General features: G+C 39.6%; 1 pseudogene; it reads right to left on the reverse strand.

Moving 5' to 3' along the window:
- Positions 1-10,672, reverse strand: part of LOC111400742 — a 30,916-nt pseudogene extending 20,244 nt beyond the window's left edge.
- Between the last annotated feature and the right edge of the window lie 5,674 nt (positions 10,673-16,346).

A 16,346-nucleotide genomic window follows, 5' to 3' on the forward strand; every position in this document is an offset into this window, starting at 1 on the left:
TGAAAAGCGTCTACTGCAACTGAATGAGTTGGATGAATTTAGAATGGAGGCTTATGAAAATGCAAAACTTTACAAGGAGCGAACCAAGAAGTGACATGATATGCACATTCAGAGGTGAGTATTCGAAGTGGGGCAGCAAGTACTACTGTATAATTCGAGACTCAAGCTATTCCCAGGAAAACTACGATCACGGTGGTCGGGTCACTACACAGTTACAAAAGTCCTCCCATATGAGGCTATACAAGTGAGCCGTGAAAATAAAGGTACCTTCACTGTTAATGGGCAAAGGTTGAAACACTACTGGGGCAGTGACTTCTCTAACCAAAAGTCAACCGTTCAACTCGAGACGCCAGAATGAAGCAGCCGCAGAAAAGTCGAGCTATCGACTATAACTTAGCGCTGAGTGGGAGGCAACCCACTGTATCCTTTTTATCTATTTATTTACTTTATTGTGCTTTCTGCATTAGATTAGGAAGTTTATTTTCAAATTCATTAAGTATTTTGTTATGTGGTCATCGATCATCTAGGCATGTTAAAAGAGTCCAAGCACTGTTCACACGAGTCCTTAAGTATCACACACGAGTTCGGGTTGATTTGAGTTGTTTAGGTAGTTGAGTGTGGAATTCATGTATTTTGAGGCAAATTATATTTTCTAAATTTCACATGTCAATGTTTTAAAAGTATACCTTTGAAAAATTGGGGACGTTAAGAGCCGGGTCATTTATTAAAAAAAAAAAATTTGACAAAAGTCGGATTTTTTGGGGAAAATAGCATTGTTTTATTTTAATTCTTTTGAAAAAAAAAAGGGGTGTCTATGCAATTGCATAGACATGGTGTCCGAACGCAAAAGTTAAAAAATCATTATAACTATGCGACCGCATAGCTTTTAACTATGCGGCCACATAGAATAAAAAAGGCGTGGGTTTTTAACCCACGCCCAGATCATTTTCTTTTAATTTCCAAATCATTCTTCCCAACTCCTCTCTCGCCCAAATTCATCTTGGATGCGATTTCTACACTTAATTGCATTTCACTCACCTACACTACACAAGAATCTCGAGGTTGGAGTTGCACATCATCTTGAAGGTATGACTTTTGACAATCTCCTTCATTATGCCTCGTTTTTTTAGGTTATTTTCGAATTATTTTTCTGCAATTTGGGGTGATTTGGGTGTAGATGGTGGATAGAGTATACTATTTGCAATTCAATTGTGTTATGGGTTAATTCGAATTTTGAAGTATTGAGTTTTATAAGGACTTCTAAAGAATGCATGCTAGGTGTTTGATACATTGCCACATTGATAATTTGTGGGCATTTTGGTACATGTTGCATTGACTTTATTTGATTGATGAATGTGTATGAGGTTGGTAATTGATTTGTGAATGGGGAACCATGTGACACAGTAATTTTTTGCAAATGTATGAAGATTTCATAATGCCCACAACATGTTCGATAAAATGCCCATTTTTTGGTAATCTAATACAATTCTGAACATCTAGCATGGCATATGACAATTAGATGAATGGAATAACTCGTTGTGATGTATTACCAACCAATGTGACTTAGACAACATCAACACACGTGCACACAAAATAGCTAAGTCATTGCATGCCCACAACACCCTCCGTCCCTTATTTTACACTACCATTTGACACACCAAACGAACTCCGATTGAGCTGAAATTTGGGTATGTGATAGACCTCATTGCATACTTTCATATGCCTCGAGGTTGTCCGGACAATCTTGATAATTCTCGATGGTGCCCGGGGCCGAAGGTGAACACTCAATCATGACTCCAACCCTTTCACTATGAGCATACTCATCCAAATTTTCTTAGTTTTCGTATGGGCTATACATTTATACTATTCTAATCATCATACATTGTTCATTACACACTGTGGTAGTATACATGCATATTGAAACAAGTTTGGGAGATTTGTGAATTACGTGCTTTTCATTTCATGCAATTTCTCGTTGTACAACAAGACGTTTAATGCTAGCTATTTTCCAACTTTGCAGGATGCCACCAAAACGAACTTCAAAAGGAAAAGAAAAGGTTGGTTCATCATCCGGCACAGCACATACTCGAGTGCTTGAAGGAGGGATACAGAGATTTTTGACTTCCGAGGCAGCAACCCGATATGAAAATATAGTGAGTCGATGGATAGTGACACTAGAGCGGGCTGTTAAATTGGAAGACTTTCCTGATTTCGAGCTGACCAATTTGGTGCATAACTGTGGATGGGGTAAAGTAGTGGAGCAGCCACATCGGATTTATGAACTGTTGGTAGGGGAATTTTACGCCAATTTCAATATAGAAATTGACACACCAGGGTCCGACCAGCTGCATCAGACTTGGGTCAGGGAAAAATGGATCACATTCTCACCCGAGGTTATTCAAGACTACTACCAGCTCATGTGGGACAACATAACCCCTATACCAGGTGATTTCAATTGGCATGAAGTGGCGAAAATCTTATTGGGACGACAAAATGTATGGCCACTCCCCACCACCGAGTGGTACCAGATTGAGCTGACACCATCTATAGCCATCTCGTGGCTATTTATGTGCCACAACATTGAGCCGACCTCTCACAAGACCACATTCACAAATCCCACAGCTGGATTCCTTTATCACTTGGTGCGAGGTAATAAGGTTGATCTTGCCACTCTCTGCTATAATCAGATACATCATGTGGGTACCTTGGGAGACAGGCACAGCTCAATGATCTTTTCAAGCCTCATCTCCAGAATATGCATAGTTGCTGGTATAAACATTGCATCCGGGGAAGTGGCTGCCAAACCCAGCCCCATCATAAAGCACAGTATCTTGGAGGCTCAAGACAGAGCCAGGATAAAGCACTGGGAAAAGCAAAAAATTGAACGGCGCAGACAGCAGGAAGAGCAAGGTCACGAGCACGCAGAGCAAGAGATGCCTCAAGCTCCACCACCACAGGTTGAGATAAATGCACAGTTGTGGTGCTAGATTTTCACCACCACCACGGGAACCAGCCGAGACGTACAGAGTCTCTAGCAGGCTATGGGGACTTTGACGACTGAGATGCATACAGCCCACCGTGACATTCGCATTTCCACTGATATGTCACGTGCTGCTCGCCAGGATGCCCAGGCAGCTAGGAGGGAGATGGAAACTATGAACGGTCGACTCAGTGTATATGTGGGTAGGGTGGATGGCATCCAGATGAGGGTAAATGAAACTTGGGAGCGTCTGGGCTGATTGGAAACACGTGTTGAGGTAATCCATGATGAAATGACACAGTAGTCAGCACTGATGAGAGAGATCTTAGCGCGCCTACCTCCACCTCCAGCTGATGGTACTGCAGGTTCTAGCTTCCCATCGCAGCCCCTGTATTGATCAGGGGGTATCGTTTGCCTCATTTGTACTCATTTTCCTTAAATTTTTCCATCTAAACTTTAATTTTCGCATTGAGGACAATGTCTTGTATAAGTTTGGAGGATGGTGGCATAATTTGAAAAAGACATTCGGCATGTCATTAATTGCATTTCCACAATCCAGATTTAATTTGACTAATTGTTGCATGATGCATGCTTGTGAGTGAATATTGATTATGCTTATGTATGCTTGTGTGAGTTTAATCGCCTTGCCGGCTATGATGTTACTATTGGATTGGTATATTTCAAAACTTTGGAGTCGGTGTTAATTAGGCCAACTAATACTTGCTGATGTAATACTTGACATTCTTTATGCACGCCATTCATGCTTTACATGTTAGGTAAGTGATTGGGGTTTTGACCATAAAGTAGGAAAATAATTATAACCCTCTATTGAATTAACCGGTAAACTACTTTAAGACAGTTTGGTGATAGTTGAGCTATTATAGTAGAACATTGAGATAAGTGAGGCTCCGTGCATGAATTATTGTGTGGATTGCCTAGACCAGTGGGATGAAGGGTAGGTGAAAATCTTAAATTGAGGGTTGGTTTTGGATACCAGATGTCTAGAAAAATAAGGGCATAAACTTAATTTGTAAGAATAAGACACTTCTTTTCCAGCCTTTATGACTCGAGCAAGTAAGCCTGTAAGGATATTTCAAAATCTGGTGCCCTAAGGTCAACTGATCTGGGAGTCACCGGCCCAAAGCTCGTTACATGGGTTATATAAAAAGTAATGGGTAAAGAGGTTAACAAAAAGTCATCTAATTGAGCCTTTATAACTCGGGTGAATAAGCCTGCAATGGTTTAAAACCTGGTGCCCTAAAGCCAACTGGTTTGGGAGTCACCGGCCTAAAGCTCGTTACATGGGTTATATAGAAAGCAAATGAGAAGATGATAATTAAAAAAAAAGCAGAAAACCAGAGAAAAGTGAGAAAAACAAAAAGAGACAATAACAAGAAGAAAAGCCCTTGGACAACTGGTGGAAGAAATTATACCTTTGAGGCGAGGCAAGTAACCTAGTTTAGTCTTGACTGTCGAAGCAATCAAAACTAGGAGAGCCTTCACTTGTTGACATGTGAACTTGTGATAGTGAGATTAATCCAAACTACGAGAGGGTGAGAACTATAGCTAGGTAAACTCATAATTTTTAAACATAACCCCGGGATAATTGAGTGAAAAGAATAAGTTTGGGGGGTTGTGTATCTATCGAGCGAGTAAGGAGACATTTGACCACTTGGGGCCGGGACTCAAACTCATCATGAACTTGATATGTTGGCATGAATCCACACACACACGTCAAGTATGCACTTAACAGGTAAAGGTTGATGTCATTTTGCACTGATAAATTTTCATAAAATCAATTACTTAGTCCAATCCTAAGCCAAGGCAAGGTGTTAAGCCATGTTTGTTTAGAATTATATCACTATCTTGTTTGAGGACAAACAATAGTTTAAGTTTGGGGGGTTTGATAAATATATTTTTGCACACTTATTTACATCACAAACATGACTTAAATACAAGCAAAATGATTGAATTGTTACTTAATTTTGTCGAATTCATGCAATGTAGGTGATTCTATGGAAATAGTGGAATTCAGGAGAAAAGAGCCGAAAAAGGACCAAATTGGAGCAAAATGAAAATTCAGGGACCAAATTGCAATTATCTGAAAGTTGATCCGATGAACACATCAAGCAATTGATCAAGCTAAGCACCAATTGGAAGTTATAATGGAATATTGGAGCAACTAGAAACAAGAGAGGAGGTCAAGGAGTGAAGGAATGAAACTTGAGGATCAAAATGACTCAATTTAGAAGTTCACTCTACTATGCGGTCGCATAGTAGAGAACCTATGCGGTTGCGAGTAACCCTCCAGGGATTAAAAACGCCATATTTCATATACCTATGCGGTCGCATAGGTATAACATGTGCCCGATTTTTGCAGTTTCCTTATATGATTACAACTCCTTTGGTAACCTAATTTCGACGGGTTTAAATAGCAAACAAACGTCCAGAAGCCGTAAGCAACGAATTGGGAGGCAAAAATATTCATTTTGGAGAGGATTTGAAGGCAAGAACAAGGATTGATGCGAAGATTTACAAGATTTCTTCAAGTTTTGATAACCTGGTGATGTATTTTATTCAAAACTTGATAGATTTCGTTATTTTTATCATGATAGGCTAGATTTCTGTAACTAGGTGATCGATGAACCATGTAATTATTATTAAACCTTTTATTTCACGACTTTGAATTCATAGTTCGATGGGATTGTTTGAATGAATTATATTGCTTTATTTATTTCCACAATTAATGTGCACTTAATTTGTGTGAATTTGGTGGTTTAATTCTGAGTTTGAGAAAATTGGATTAAACTTGACATATATAATTCATCATAGGGTCCGATAAGGGATAGAAATATACCTTTATGCCCTATATAAATCTTTAATTGCTCACAAAAAAATTACATGCGTTCTTGTATAATTGCATCTGTCATAGAAATATAGGCTGGTGATTTATGAGAATAGGTTCAATACATCTCGAGAGAGAGTATTAAATAGATTTTGGAGCATTGATTTGTCAAATTCTCATTGGATTATCAAAATTGAGAAATTAGGGTTTACTTAATAATTATTTGGGGATTCGTGATCCTAGTGCATTCGTTTTACATAGATTTTCATAAATTGACAATACATTTCATTTATTTTCATAACATTTCGTAATTGAGTCATTCGTTAAGTAAATTTGAGTAATTAGGGTTTGATTTGAAATTAGGGTTTTTCAATTTGGGGATTTCTCCCAAAATTAGGGCTTTTAATTCTAAAATTCATCTTAAGTCAATTAGTTTCGGTTAAGGCTAAAATAAATAAAATTGAACTACTCTTTCTCTGTGGGACGATACTCGGACTTCTAAAGTCTACTTTATTACTTGTCACGACCCGTACACTTGCAGTAATTTAAATCGAAAGAAATATTTTGCGAACATACCTAAACCCAAACAAGTGAAAATCGGTTCTAAAATGATAGATTGCATATTTATTGGATACGCCAATAATAGTAGTACTTCTCGATTTCTTGTGCACAAATTCGAAATACAAGACGTACACGAAAGGATCATAATTGAATCAATGAATGCGACATTCTTTGAAAATATTTTTCCTTGCAAAAATAAGGAAAATACGAGTTCAAACAAGAGAACATATGAAACTACCAATGAAACTTCAAATGAGGAAACACCAATGCGTAGTAAAAGGACTAGGACTTCCAAGACATTTGGCCCAAATTTTCTAACCTATGTGGTAGAGGATGATCCAAAGACTTTCGATGAAGCAATGTCTACACTGGAAGCACCGCATTGTAAAGAAAGTATTAATAATGAGATAGATTCTATAATGTAAAACCATACATGTGAGTTGGTTGATTTACCTCTCGGTAACAAGACTTTAGAATGCAAATAGATATTCAAAAAGAAATTGAAAACTGACGGATCCATTGATAAATATAAGGTTAGATTGGTTGCTAAATGATATAGGTAAAAGGAAGGACTTGATTTCTTTGATACCTACTCACCCGTGACTAGAATCACGTCGATAAGATTGTTAATTGCAATTGCGGCAATACACAATCTTGAGATTCATCAAATGGACGTAAAAACAGCATTCCTAAACGGTGAGTTAGAAGAGGAGATTTACATGGAGTAACTTGAAGGGTTTGTTTCTCCTAACCTAAAACGCAAAGTGTGTAAACTTGTTAAGTCCTTGTATGGATTAAAATAGGCTCCTAAACAATGACACCAAAAGTTTGACAAAACAATGTTGTCAAATGGATTCAAGATCAAAGAATGTGACAAATGTGTATATATTAAACTTACACCATATGCCTATGTAATTGTTTGTTTATATGTGAACGACATGTTAATAATGGGCAATAGTCACGAAATGTTGCTAAACACCAAAAAGATGCTAACAAAGCATTTCGATATGAAATATATGGGTGTGGCAGATGTAATCCTAGGGATTAAAATCTCTAGAAAATTGTACTTTTACAATCTTACTACATAGAAAAAGTATTTAAAAAGTTTGACGTGTTTGAGGAAAGTCCTGCGAGAACTCCTCTTGATCCGAGTATGCACTTAGTTAAGAATATGGGATAAAACATATCACAACTAAGGTATTCACAAATAATTGGCAGTCTTATGTATATTACAAACTGCACTCGATCGATATTGCTTTTGCGGTGAATAAACTTAGTAGATTTACAAGTAGTCCAAATCGTGATCATTGGAAGGCTTTGACGAGGGATTTAAGATACTTGAAGTATACCTTAACCTATGGATTACACTTCACAAAATATCCTGCGGTACTAGAAGGATATTGTGATGCGAATTAGATATCCAATATGAAGGATTCCAAGTCCGCTAGTGGTTATGTATTCACCATTGGTGGAGCTGCTGTATCATGTAAATCAACAAAGCTAACGTGCATAGCTCGATCAATGATGGAATCTGAGTTTATTACTTTGGACAAAGCTGAAAAAGAAGCAGAATGGCTTCGAAATTTCTTAGAAGATGTTCCATGTTGGTCCAAGCCAGTACTTATGATAAGTATACATTGTGATAGTCAATCAGCAATTGGAAGGCTCGAAGCAGCATGTATAATGGTAAGTCTAGACATATTCGTCGTAGACACAACACCATTAAGCAACTGATCTCAAATGTCGTTATCTCCATAGATTATGTGAAATCAAAGGAGAATATTGCGGATCCACTGACGAAAAGTTTGCCTAGAGATCAAATACGTTGCCTATCGAGAGGAATGAGATTAAAGCCTACTACGTAAGAGTTTCTGCAATGGTAACCCTACCTTGTTGACTGGAGATCCCAAGATCTTGGTTCAAAGGGACAACTAAGTTGTGAAAATTCCATGAAGCACTTAGGAAATTAGAATTCCTAACTCATTCCTATGATACTAAAGTGTTTTTTGTACAGTAAATAGAGGCTAAGATTATCTTTTAATGATTTCTATATCTTGATTAAGTCAAGTGGAGTAGAGCAGAATACTCTTAATAGGAAGTCACCTATGTAAATGTGAAGTGGGGCCACTTCGATAGGAATTGTTTAAGGTTTGAATTCTTTAAACACTTATGAAATCAAGAAGGGTTCAGGGCCAAAATGAACCAAGTCATAAGAACTAAGTACAGAATATGGAAGATAACTATGTGAGTACTGTTGTCTTGACTTACACCAAAGGTTGAGTGGTTCAAGACATATGGTTCACCAATTAGCCGAGTAAGTCTGATAGTATTTCACTAAGGGAGGTTCAAGGCCAAAAGCCACCATCCCTCATGCAGTATTTTTTCGCACCCTCTCTACATTGCATCATATCATCGCATTTGCATATACATACCCGAATTTTCATTCATGTGGGGGATTGTAGGAATTGGTTCAAATATTAAATGAAAAGGTGTGTAAAAAAATGGAAAATGAAAATGTGTGACTACGTGTCAACTTCGACCAAATATTCGGACTTGATCCGATGGTCAAATTACAAAAGTAAATGGACCAACTTAGTCTACTCGTTGAGTAGATCGTCGTGGTATATTTGGAATCTCGAAACCAATTTCGGATGAATGAGAAATTGCGGACCAAAGTTGGAAGATATGAAGTGTTGCAACTTTTCGAAAGGTGTAGGTTTTGGCCAAGTGTTGCAACTTTTTTGAAAGGATGCATGTTTTGGCCCACACCACTTCATTTGTACCCTTTCTACATCTATAAATAGAACCCTATGGACATGATTTTGGATACACCAATTGAATTGAGCATTCATTCTTCTCTTGCAATTCTCTTATTTCTAATTCTATAGCATTTCATACATTTCCTTTATAGAGGGGAAATTCTGTCAAAAGTTCGTCGGTTTCTTGTGGTTTGAAGTGCTGCTACCACAAGTTGTGAATCCATTGTATCTTGGGAGACAATTGCCATTCACCGTGAGCACCGTTGTGAGGCAATTTGTCTTAAAGAAAGAGATAACGTCTCGCCTTGGATTATTCTCTATTTCTACTCCTTCTTAATCCTTGTTTTGCGTAATCTTTAAACCAAAACTCTTTCCAAATTTTCATTCATATAAATTGTGTTTTGATCACGCTTTTGCGGGTTAAAACTGGTCAAACAAATATATCAAAAACCAACCCTTACATAACCCTTTTTATAAGTTGTCTCCAACAATCAATACTAAATTTAAAGTGCTATCATCATTAAGGTTACACAAAATTTACTAAAAAGACTCACCAGAAGCAATTCAACCTGAGCAAAATATCATGTTATGTGATCACCAATATTTTTGGCAACACTAGCTTACTCAAAATCATCATTTTTTTCTTGTTAGCATGAAAATAACCCACGATACTCAATCCTTTTCTCCATAATACTCCTCTATCTATTATATTCCAATTTTAAAAATCAAAATAATAATATAAATAATAAAAAATGATAAGTGTCGATAACCATAATTAGGGAGATTTCGAGGGAGTGGAATAGAGGGCTGGAGTCGAAAATCTCGAAAGAGTCTCTGGCGGAGGAAGAGCGGCAGATGAGAGCGGCGTTAACTGCGAAGGTACTGTGCTTTAGATCATGTAGAACAAGCTTTATATACGCGTTTTGATGGATCTCGTACTGTGAATCGATCCATGACTCATTGAGTCCGAGAGAAGTGCCCGTGATAAAATTCAATAGAAGTAGATCGAGTAGGACGCGACGGTTGTCTGTGTGCCTAGACTTGCAACCGCGGTGAGTTTGAGTCTTGAGGTCCCATTCGAGGCATGTTTGGCTAAGTTCTAAATAAGTGAAAAAAATTGACAAAAAAATCTGACTGACAACATATGGTGTGACCGTATGATATCATTCAAAGATGGGGAAAAAGAGAGAAAAAAATAGTTTACTTACATTTTACCATATCAACGTCGTACAAATTCTCTTAAAATTTTCCCGTTCTTATGGTATTATTGTTATTTGGATTATTCCCCTTGTTGACCTCCAAAAATGGCTCCAACAGGGTCCCTATCCTCGCCCCCTCAAAACCTGCGCAAGTAGCACCCCGTCAAGAGGCAAAGGTGATTGGAGGAGAAAAATGTCCGGTGACCGTTTGCACTCCGACGATCAAGTCAACTGCCGGACGGAGATAGACATATATAGTGCAATAGTATGGAGATGGGGGTTTGGCTAGGGTATTTAGGACATACCTTAACTTGTGAATTGAATCCATATATATAGAGAAATGATGTGAAATTGGCTAAGGCGGGTTAACGGGCCTAAGTTCGAGCCCAGTATGAGGTGAGCAAAGTAATAGGCACTTCGGATAGACTTTTTATGGCCTCGGTGGCGCCTCGGCTTTGGGGCCCAACACTAATGGGCCTGGCTCGGGTCCAATAAGATGGCCTAATATGGAGTAATAATTAATAGGTGTAACAGTAGCCCCCCAAGTTCGAGTCGTATTATTTATATGCGAGTCGAACTTGAAATATAAATTTTCAAGTAGGCGAGGTCTTACAGATTGCCTCAGAAAGATGGGTAGCTCCAATAAGCGAGGACTTGCGAATTGCCTCGAAAATGTGCGTCGATCTCGAATAGGCGAAGACTTACGAATTGCCTCGAAAGATATACTGCATATATTCTTTGAAAATTTCGGCAGCATCTCCCCTATAATACGGACTAAACCAATCCTATAATACAATACAATACAATATATCCACAGCACATATACCAAATAAATTTGGGGTCCATTTGCCCCTTCAAATGCTCAAAAAGGTGTAACATATCACATTTTTCCAAGATATGTGCAGAGGGTCTATCATGCATTCTAGTAAATCATGTGCTCGCACAGCTCAGTGTATCAGTAGTGCTATAGTGAAGTAAGTAACATGATGTCGACAATAAAATGAAAATGATGATAATACGACATACGTACTAGCTGTGATGAAAATAATGTATGACATGGTAGCAACGATATGTCATTCATGCTTGGAAACAGTAATGTGATGCGTATGCTAGCAGTAATATGCAGCCCCAAATATATATATACGGGTCAAACTTGAAGTACCACTGTGATAAAGCTGATGTAGAGGTAATGCTTTGAATGTAAGTAGCATAGGCGACAAGGGCGATGCGTTGGATGCAAAGGTAATGCTCTGATTGTAGTAGTAGAAGCGATGCTCTGGACACAGTAGCAGAGGCGATGCTCTGGATGTAGTAGCAAAGGCGATGCTCTAGACTGAATATAAGTAGTTGTACTGATACTGAAGCATATTGATGTATACCTGCCGTTAACTTTTTAAGATCAGGTGAGTGTATAGTTGATGCTGCGGTTGTAGGTTCAACTGTTTCTGCCGAAGCCCTGACTCATAGGACGACGCATGGGAGATGCCAAAGCTTGTGAAGCTGAAGATCAGGACACATCTCTGACGGAGGCACTAACATATAGGAGATGACGCGTAGGAGATGCTGAAGCATGTGAAGCTGAAGATCGGAACACATCTTCAAGGAAGGAGCTCATCTGCCACCGGTACGCTGACCCACAGTGGATGACGCGTTGGGAGACAGCTAAAGTTTTGTAAAGTTAGGAGGGAACGCAGCTACCGAGGCGATGACCCACAGAGGACTTCGCGTCAGGCGCGTCTAAACTTTGTAAAACTGAGTGAGGAGCCATCTGCCACCGGTGCGCTGACCCACAGGGGACGACGCGTTGGGAGATGGCTAAAGCTTTATAAAGTTTAGGAGGGAACGCAGCTACCGAGGGATGACCCACGGGGGACTCCGCGTCAGGTGCGTCTAAGCTTTGTAAAGTTGAGTGAAGAGCTCATCTGCCACTAGTGCGCTGACCCACAGGGGGCAACGCATTGGGAGATGGCTGAAACTTTGTAAAGCTTAGGAGGGAACGTAGCTGCCGAAGCGATGACCCACAGAGGACTCCACGTTAGGTACGTCTAAACTTGATCGATGCAGGAGATGGCTGAAGATCGGTAAAGCTTTTGCAATGCTAAAATCGAGGCGATGACCCGCAGGGGACTCCGCGTCGGGAGGGTTGAAGCTTTGTCAAGCTGTGGACAGCATTTGGTGAGGCGGGGGATAGACGTCTTGTGAATAAATCTAGGATTATCGGAGCCTTAGTGACTTGCCTCGGAATGATGAGGATTTAGAGTCAGGCTCGACAATAGTGAGAAGTGAGGAAGACATATTGCGGGGCCTTGAATGAATATCTGACGAATTGTCAAACTGTCGGAGTCTTATAAGCCGGCCTCGGATAGATAAGGACTTAGAGCTAAGCTCGACGATAATGAGGTGACGAAAAGACATCTCGCGAAGCCAGGAATAAACATAGTCGAACTATCGGAGTCTTATAAGCTGGCCTCAGATAAACGAGGACTTAGAGCTAGCTCGACAATAGTGAGGCGGGGAATAAGCATCTCGCGAAGCCAGGGATAAATATCTGATAATTTGCCTCGTCCTTTATTCAAGGAACATAGACTTATAAGATTCCACCTCTTCCTTTATTCAAGGAACGAGGACTTATAAGATACTGCCTCTTCCTTTATTCAAGGAATGAAGACTTATAACATATCGCCTCTTTCTTTATTCAAGAAATGAGGACTTCGGATTGTGGCCTCTTCTTTAAGTGATGGTGGGCTAGTTCGGTAATTCTTCCACTTAAAATTATAGCCTTGGCGATTAGTACTCGGAAGGGCCTTGAATAAGAGAAATCCCTGCTTAAGCATCTCATTGTACATTAGTGAGATGGCCGAGGTTTGTAGTCTGCCCGCAAAGTTGTCAAAATTTATAGTAGCACATCTCACGCATCTTCCACATTTGGTCATAGCAGAAAACGGAATAAATCTACTAGGATGCGAATTAAAGAATTTGACAAGCTCAAATTTTTAGCTTGGACATTGCCTCTCAATAACTCCCAACAGAATGTCGTGCCCAAGACCCCAATTGAAGCCACACTAGGACAATAGTGAGGCGGGGAATAAGCATCTCGCGAAGCCAGGGATAAATATCTGATAATTTGCCTCGTCCTTTATTCAAGGAACATAGACTTATAAGATTCCACCTCTTCCTTTATTCAAGGAACGAGGACTTATAAGATACTGCCTCTTCCTTTATTCAAGGAATGAAGACTTATAACATATCGCCTCTTTCTTTATTCAAGAAATGAGGACTTCGGATTGTGGCCTCTTCTTTAAGTGATGGTGGGCTAGTTCGGTAATTCTTCCACTTAAAATTATAGCCTTGGCGATTAGTACTCGGAAGGGCCTTGAATAAGAGAAATCCCTGCTTAAGCATCTCATTGTACATTTTGTGGGCCTTTCCCAATATAGTGAGATGGCCGAGGTTTGTAGTCTGCCCGCAAAGTTGTCAAAATTTATAGTAGCACATCTCACGCATCTTCCACATTTGGTCATAGCAGAAAACGGAATAAATCTACTAGGATGCGAATTAAAGAATTTGACAAGCTCAAATTTTTAGCTTGGACATTGCCTCTCAATAACTCCCAACAGAATGTCGTGCCCAAGACCCCAATTGAAGCCACACTAGATTGGATAATAAGTTAATAACCTTTGTTTGATTGTTGGCACAAGCTTTATGTCATGGCAACCTCAAATTTTGTTGTGGAAAATTAACAGCCGTGTTGTTGTGAACGGTGAACCGTGAATGCACTTAGCTTCAGCCAATTTCCTCTTCTCATACAAGATGCCATTAACATAGGCCACTGGAGAGAGTAATTATTGAATTAAAATACCAAAATTCACCTCATGGATCTGCCTAGGTTAATTGAAGAGGCTGAAGTAGAAGGACCCGGAAGTTGGGAAGAGCCAAAGTCTGGGAGAACCGAAGTTGAAGGGCGGAAGGCTGAGGTGGGTGGAAAAATCGAAGTCATCCTTCCAGATGATTCCAGCAACTGAAGTGAAAGCCCCCAAAGTGGAATAATTGAACTGAAAGGATTGAAGTGGAAGGCTGAAATCTATCTTCTGCTGCGATTTCAGCCAACCGAAGTGTTCAACAAGCCCAGGTGATTGAACATACTTGGAAAGGTTGTGGAAGATGCCGAAATTTACCTTATGGGTCTCTGCCCAAGTCAATTGTAGCAGCCAGAGTGAAAGAGCCGAAGTGGGTGGAAGAACCGAAGTCTCTTTTTGTTATGATTACAGCAAACTCACTAAAATGGAATGTTGAAACGAGGCCGAAGTGAGAAGAATCGAGGTGGTAGAGCTGCAGAATTGGGAAGCTGAAGCGTGAGGTTGAAGCAAGAATCGAAGCGGGTGGAACTGAAGTCATCCTTCCATGGTTATTCCAGCAAACTAGATGTCCAAATGATTCCAGCAGTCGAAGTGGACGAACCGAATTGGAAGGGTTGGAGTGGAAGGATTGAAGTCTATGATTACAACAAGCCAAAGTGTTCAAGAAGCCCAGCTGCCTTAATATATTTGGAAGAGATGTGGGCCAAGAGAAATAAACTTGTTGAGCTCAATATTTGTGTGGCCCAATGAAAATAAATGATAGGCCCAATTATTCATACCCATTACTGGATCTCAATTTGAAGCTTTCAAGCCCTTCTTGCTTCGTGGTCTGTTGGGACAGACTTTAAGAATTAAAACCAACCACTTAATGGTATGACCCGGCCCAACAAGAAGACAATAAGTAGCACGTGGAGTAGCTGAAATCTGGTGGCAAGTAGGTAGCAAAAGCCTACCCATCTATGCTAGCGAAAGTCTGGAAAAACAAAGATTGACAGCCCATCCTACATGCTACCATCAAATCTTATACCCATCAACATTAAATGCCAAAATCCGGTGGCCAATATTAGAACCCATGCATCTCCGGCCACATGGAGTTTTTTGTGCATCAACAGCTTCATGGGATGAGAAAATATTTCGGTTTGGGACATTTCATCGAACATCCATTGGGTGATAAAAAATGGAGTGATTTGTAGCAATTAATTTGTAAACACTTTTTTCCACACCCACTCTTCCACCATCTTCACAACAACCATAAATTCAAACCAACCATTTCAAGAGGAACGTAGCTTGAGAATAAAAGTGTGTACCAGGCGGCTTTTTGCAAAGCTTGTTGCCATGGCAGTGGAGAGGCTCGACGATGTAGCATGCTGGGCTACCAAAAATTTTTCTCTGACCGTGGTAGTATCTTCTTGCAGCAATGGAGTGGAGTCTTAATTGTTTTGTTGGTGTCATTTCTTTTGCTGGTGGCTCCAATTTTTGAGGAGAGGCAGTGGAAAGACCCTCCGTTTGCTGGAGAGTTTTTGGTAGACAATTGACTTCATTTTTGTGGTGTGTTTTGCATTTTCTTTGCTGCTGGGCTTCTCCAACGAGTCGGTGGAAAATGGACCAGCAAAAATGGGGACCAAACAAAGAAATCCCTTTCACCACCCATTTGTTAATGCTTATGGAATAAGAGGCAACTTTTTCTTTTTGTTGTTACCTTGTCTGCCACTTCGATTTCTTGCCGGAAAATCTCATTTTTCAAGGAATTTTACACGCCTCTGTTAGTCTTTCCAGTGGCTATGTTTTTTGCCAAAGATAACCATTTTCATGGTGGGTTTTTCAACCCTTTGTTGGCCAGCCATAACCATTTTTTTATGGCAGATTCCAGTAGTTCCATTTTATTTTCTTTGGTTGCTGTTCATGCTTTTTTTTGGTAGAACAAAGTTGGTCGGAAATTTTTCAATTTCCAGTGAACTATTGTGCGTGGATTTTTCAACCCTTGATCGCCGGAAATCTCCTTTTTCAAGGAAATTTCCACGCCTCTCAGTTAGTAGCTATCTTCCATCATTCTTCTTCATTTCTTTGTTGCTGTCTTCGCTCATTTGGTACAACACTGATCGGAAAATAAAATCTTTTTGTATGTGGTATAACATGGTTAATGTA

Source organism: Olea europaea, chromosome 10 (genome assembly GCF_002742605.1).
Source record: "Olea europaea var. sylvestris chromosome 10, O_europaea_v1, whole genome shotgun sequence".
In the NCBI taxonomy this organism is placed as follows: Eukaryota; Viridiplantae; Streptophyta; class Magnoliopsida; order Lamiales; family Oleaceae; genus Olea; species Olea europaea.